The sequence below is a fragment of the Molothrus aeneus genome, chromosome 3 (assembly GCF_037042795.1).
Source record: "Molothrus aeneus isolate 106 chromosome 3, BPBGC_Maene_1.0, whole genome shotgun sequence".
In the NCBI taxonomy this organism is placed as follows: domain Eukaryota; kingdom Metazoa; phylum Chordata; class Aves; order Passeriformes; family Icteridae; genus Molothrus; species Molothrus aeneus.
This window is the reverse complement of record NC_089648.1, coordinates 38,419,426-38,426,095: the sequence shown is the minus strand read 5'-3', so window position 1 is coordinate 38,426,095 and position 6,670 is coordinate 38,419,426. Positions and strand designations below refer to the sequence as shown.

Here is a 6,670-nt window from a genome sequence, read left to right as displayed (position 1 = left end):
AAATACTGTATATTTGGGCTTTTTATGACATAGTTATTAATTGTAGTCACTTTCACAACAAATTGCAGAAAAACTAGAGAAAGTGTGATCAGTACCATGAAAGAAACCTTTGGTGAGAAATACTGTGGGTATTTGTTTTAATGTTGAATACACAAAAATAGCATGACTGCATCTCCTTCAGTCTTCATTTCATTCAGGTAATATTATTCCAATCTAAGCAGCAGTTGCTGAGCCAAAGTAATTTCAGTCCTACGGATCCATCCATTCACTTTCACAAGTTAAATCTTCCTAACGATTCTGACCTGCCAAGAAAATGCCTTTAGCTACATAGGTACAATGCAGCCTTCTGCATGGAGGAATCACCTCTTATCTTGGATGAGATTGTCCTCCTCATCTTTGATTTGGAGTCGTCCGCTGGAGTACTTGGTTTCCTGTCTGCCATTGCAGAGCAGAGTTTTCATGGTGCCATCCAGGCACTCCCTCCTCCTGAACAGTGCAGTGTGACTCTCCCTTTGGCCATCACTGAATACCACTAGTTTATCTCTGTTCCTGAAAGAAGTAGCAATGAATGAAGTGATGAGAAAACACTGTGTTTTATTAACCTGTCTCACAGAGCTGTCTAACATAACTCAATGAAATAGGAAAATAATGTCAAGTGGAAAACCTCAGGATTTACATGGAAAGGCATTAGAAATCTGGTCTCACTAAAAGACTTCAATACGTAATATAATAGCTAATGAATGGTGAGATCCAAATTTTACATGACTTCATGCAGGGATCTCAAGGCATTTTGCAGGCAGAAAATCCATTTTACAGCAGGATCCTTCCTCTTCCTCAGAAGAGATATGTGTAAGAGTCCCAAAGCTGTTTTTCTCATTTTGCATGGAGGAATAGAGAGACAATACAGATTCACAGAATGTGACTAGGAAGAGACCCACAAGGACCCTCAAGTCCAATTCTTAAGAGAATCCCTTAAGTGATCCCTTTCAGGGATTAAACCCACAGCCTTTGTTTTAATAGCACCATGCTGTAACCAACTGAGATAATCTCAGTCCTTGTCCAATATTAGAGGGGAAGCCAAACACCTGGGAATAGAGCTCAGGAGCCCTCATCCTGTGTTCCTTAGTACCTACATTGCTAACACTGACAGCTGCTGATCTCCCAGCTACTCTGGCCAGCGTAAAGTTACATGGAACTAAATGAAGAATATTTCACAGTCATTTTGCCAGTGGTGAATCATCACCTATCATTCAAGGTGGAAGTGAATTTTCAGTGCTACTTTCTTGCAAAATCCTTGTTAGATAACAAGGGTTATCTTACAAATCCTTTCCCCCTTGATCTGGAAATTTCCCAGCTACGCAAAATCCAACCACAGTTCTAAATGTCAGTGTTGCTGTACCTGTGTCCAAAGTGTGGTCCCTATTAGTTACACAGGACTTACTTTTCTACTTTTACTATTGTGCCACCTGGGAAAAAGTTTCCTTCAGTCCATCACTGTAGAGGCATTTCACTGTTTGATCTGGGAACGCAATTTCTTGTGTGCCATCGGGATGTTGTTTTTCTGTAGAAAAGAAGATGTAAAAAGTCGTTCTACTGTTCTTTCAGGTTGCCTTACACAAAGCTAGGTCAGGATTTTTTTTTGACATTGTAGTGAAGATGTAAATTATATTTACAATACTGGTAAAAGAAATTAAAGAATCGCATAATCAGATAATCAGAATTGGAAGAACTACATTTACATTCCATTATTATATTTGCTTTGTAGGAGGAAACTGAAAAGTGAAGTGATGGAATATACTGAAATTGTAATGCAAAAGACAATGTGAAATGGCAAGAAAACACCCAATCTGCTGGAGTCAGAATTCAAACTACACTTTCATAATAGAAATAAATCTGCACATACAGTTCACATTATGAGGTCTTGCATACCTATCTGATTATTAGGAAACTGCAGCACCTCCAGGCCATCTGGAGAAGCAGTATGAGTTGTCTGTGCATCTGCATAATAATAAATCTGGAAGGAGAGTGAGATGATAGCAGCATATTCGCAATATTTGCATAAGCAGATTCAACTATAACAATGTGCTCAAAAGTAAGCCATCTTTAAAAAGTCATTTCAAGGTCATATTCTGCATCTGTCATCCATAAAAGTAGCTATGTTCACATTGCTGTTCCTTCCTGTCATTCACTCTCATGGTTGTGTCCAGATGATGCTACTTTCACCTCTGTAGTGTGCAGGAGAACAGTGTGCACATGAAAGTAATCTTCCTACCTCTGTGCTCTCATCCATGAACTATTAATTTAAAAAAATCCCAGTACTGCAAAGGCTTCACTAATTTCCACTTTAGCCCACATTGTTATTAGCTACTTTTATTTACATAATGCCGTCATGGAAGAAACCTCCATGCTACCTACTCTACAAATGATGTATGAAAATCTATAAAAACCAATCCTTGCTTCAGATGGCTGCCCATGCCCCTTGCCTTCATTCAGTCTCCTGCTCGGCCAGCTACACATTTGTTCCTTATTTGACTGTTACCTTCATGCCTTTCCACTTCTGTCTTTGTAGATGAAGCAGTTTCACTGCTCAGGGTTGTTAAACCAACTCCCTTCCTCATCAGTTACTCTCAGAATTGATAGATATAGATAAATTATAGAACTTTGCTGGAAAATCAGTTAATAATTTTATTTTCCTTAAAGAAAATTAAAAGTTACCTAGCACCCTCTGATCTGGCATGATCTTCTTTACATCTCCACTGGAAAAGCTGATCATTGTCATCCTTTCATCAGCACTAATATCCTTTTTAGTACTGTCGTGGAAAGTGAGGATTCAGCATCCATCAGAAAACTCCTCTTCTGCCTTCAAACACACAGATTATCCAATGCAGATGAAGTCAAAGGAAATGAGCAGCGCTGCACTGCCTTCCAATTAAATTGGATCTTGAAGGAAGTCATGCTACATCTTTGTATTTCAAAGGTTATCTCTTCAGAACAGGCATTATTTTCATTTGCGTGTAAAAGAGGACAGAAGAAATTTTCTTTTCACAAGATGAACTTACTTGTAGCACATGTTGCAAGTTCTCACCCCACCACTTTGTTTTAATGTTAAGCACAATAAGGTGCACAGCCCTGTGGCAATAGGGAAAACAGGTTTCTTCTTGACCAACATTAGTGAATTATTGACCAGACTCATTTTGTATATGCTTGTACATCTTCCACTCAGGTGCACAGATCACTTGAGAGATGCCTGGTTCTGGACTGTGTGAATCAAAATGACTGAACTTGATGAATTAACGCAGATTGCTGATGTGGTAGGTTAAGAACCATTTCATTCCAAGTAGTCCTGTATGGACCTTCAGTACTACAGAATTAATTTTGGCTGCATGCACAGACCTAATATTTGCTTGACACTTCTTATCGACAGCAGGCAATAATGTCATTAATATGTTCTTCTACAAAAAGGGCACTAGTCAGAGAAGACTTCATACCCAGCATAGCCTCCGGTTAATCATTTTTCCTGATGATACTGTAGCAGTTGTTTCTGTTCAGGATATATCAAATACCATGATATAACTCTTTTGGTAACATTCAAAGAAGAAGGCAACCAGAAGATGCACTACAGCTTTGTCATACTGTTCTAATCTAATCAGAATTTTCACAAAAAAGGGAATATCTCCCAACCAAAAAAAAAAGCTATTTTCTCTTGCCTTTCCATCATGATACTCCGTTTTTTCCTGCACCTCTTCCCCATGCTTTCTCCTTTATTGATGTAACTTTGACCTTCTAGATAATATTGATTTTGAAGGTTGTATTATGAAAACCTCAAGGTCAGTGTTATATAAACAAAAATGTTTAAAAATAGGTTCACTAACTTAAAACAATGGTGCAAAAATTTATTTACTTTCACACACAAAGATTCTCTTCTTTCTGATATTGCCTTGTATTTGCAATGTATTTTTATATTTTATTTGTAACTAGAAATGTTGCACATTAATTCCAGTTTTCTTCCATTTGCAAAGCAAAAGATAGCAAAGCAGAAGTCAAAAAATGAGGTGATAAAAGTGCATTCTGGCAAAATTATGCTGTACAAAATGGAGAGAATAAACACAGGAACAGAGAGAGGAACTATCTCTGAGTGTTGGGTTACTGATTTACAAAGAAAGGTATTTGTATTAGCTAGAGTTGCTCTTCCAAAACAAATTACACGGCTCTTAGCTGTTAGGTGGTGCTATCTGTGTAACTAAGGGCTATTCTGGATGCTACAATTCCAGTTTACCATTACCATAAATGCTCTTTGCAGTCTGGCAGAAAGGAGCTTAAAGTCAAGTGACATCTGGCACACAGTGTCCAGGGCAGTTACAAGCTGATGTTAATTACAGTTTAAAGATGTCATGAATTTTGAATTATGGGATCTGAAGGAATAGGGAGAACTGCTCCCCACAGGGCAATGATATGCTTCACTAAATAACTATAAACACCATGCTTAAAGTTGCCAGATCCATCTCTAAAGCTGTGTCTACTGCATAGCATAGGAAGTGAGAACAGAATACTTTCTTTTTCTTACTGTGTTTTATTTCTCCTCAGAGATGGAAAGAACACAGTTGCAGCTCATGTAAGAACTGGAATTTTAAATAGCTCAAACCTTTATTTCATCGTCCAGAAAAGCAGGAGGACTGTCTGTAGATACCTTGTTGTCATAAGCAGTTATGCCATTTCTCTTGTGTGGGGTCACAAAAGCCACTTTATTCCGAGCTCTTAACAATTTTCCTGTCTTTTTAAGAGCTTCTTCTCCTTTCTGAGACAAAATTAAAATGTTAACTAACACCATAAATCTATTAATGTTCAACAGCTGTGCAGAAATATATTGACAAAGGAATCCAGCCTATTATTTGAAGCCATTGCAATATTGTTTTTAAGACTGCACTTATATAAGGAGTAAAGGCAAAAAAATAAAGCCAGGAGAGTATTGTTGCCAAATGAATGGGAATTAGCATGCTGCTTATGAAAACTAATACCACAGACTCACTGTGACTCTATTTTATAGAGTTACATGGTAAAATACCTGTGTTTCTTCATTGTTCTTGCAGGGTGCAAAGCTGCAAGTGTCTTTCCTGTAGTTGTGTGACAGGAAGGTGTCTTCTGAGCTATATGAAATGGGCAAAAGTGTCCCTGTAAGAAAAAATCAAATAAAAAGGGGTCATTGAAAGCACGTGAAAATTGCTGAATAACATTTCCACACCCATCTCAGGCTTTTTAAAGATGCTAGCTTTCAGAGTCTTGCTACTTACACTGATAATGTTTGCTAACAGCTTGTTCATCCTCCCAAAGGTGCTTTGTCCTGGACCAAAATGAAATGCAGTCCACATCCACTCTCCCACCTCCTGAACCTTTGGGAGAACAAACTCAGTGAATAAGTAGGTGGCAGCACAATCTGCTTTCCCTCTCTTGTAAAATATGAATTTGACAATACTTCTAAGAATCATAGATGTGTTTTAGTGACTCACATTCTCTATGAGTCAAGAGCTGGGGATCAGTTTCTCCAAGTCATTTGCAGACCACTTCAAGCAGGCAAGAGGTTTCCACAGATCTTACCTGTAACCATGTTATTTTATGAAAAATCCTTTCCTTAGGATTTTTTCTCCTGAGAAGCTGAGATGCCTCAGGAACAAAATGTAAACAATAATTACCTGCTGCTATGGAATGCAACAGGTGCATCTGTGATTTGGCTCATGTGGTTGTTTCTCATTAATGGCCAGTCTCAGTCAGCTGTCTCTGACTGTCTGTCTGAGACACAAGCTTTTGTTATCATTCCTTTTCTATTCTTAGCTAGCCTTCTTATAAAATCCTTTTTTCTATTCTTTTAGTATAGTTTTAATATAATATATATCATAAAATAATAAATCAAGCCTTCTGAAATATGGAGTCAGATCCTCATCTCTTCCCTTAGCCTAAGACCCCTGCAAACACTGTCACACTTACCTTTTACGCGGAAGGTGAGCTGGGCTCCTTAAAACAACCACTCAGATGTGAGGCAGCTCCAGGTGACTTCCTACCATTAGTTCTTCTTCCAGTAGGAGAGGGCTGGTGTACAACCAGAAGAAAAATGGAGAGGCCTTGGCTTAGAGTCATGCTTCACTTCAGTATGGGATCTATCAGTGATATGGCAAGAGTGTGCCATACACTTTTCCTTCCTAGGAGCTTAGCTGTCTGTGTGTGGAAATTGTACAGGAGTATAAGCTTGGTTCAGACTGTTGCAGAGAAAGAAGGGAGGATGGAAGAGCTGGAAGAAGCCTCAGACAGGGCCAAGTCCCCCCCAGTTCCCCCATCCCTTCTCTTGGGAACTGCACTTCATTTGCTCCATGGTGGATTGCATTGTGCTAATGTCTGTGCCTGGCTACACACCTGGTTTATCCAAATCCCAACCCTGACCCATGGGATAATTTCCTGTCATGACTCCACGTCTGTCTCATCACTATGGCCTTTGACAATTGGGATTTTGGTCTGGCCCTTCCTTCCACACAGAGCCTGCCCTCCTCCCTGGCTGGGCTGTGGGATAGGCAGAGTCCTGCTGGACTCCATGAGCTGCCCTGGTTCTCCAAGCCCCTGGCCTCGCTGGGAACCACTGGCCCATGCAGTGCCCCAATTCTTGGTGCATGTGATCACCCCTGAA

At 39.4% G+C, this 6,670-nt stretch overlaps 1 pseudogene; it reads right to left on the bottom strand.

Annotated features, from left to right (window-relative positions):
- Window positions 1-359: 359 nt before the first annotated feature.
- LOC136554264 (centromere protein J-like) lies at window positions 360-6,129 on the bottom strand (annotated as a pseudogene).
- Between the last annotated feature and the right edge of the window lie 541 nt (window positions 6,130-6,670).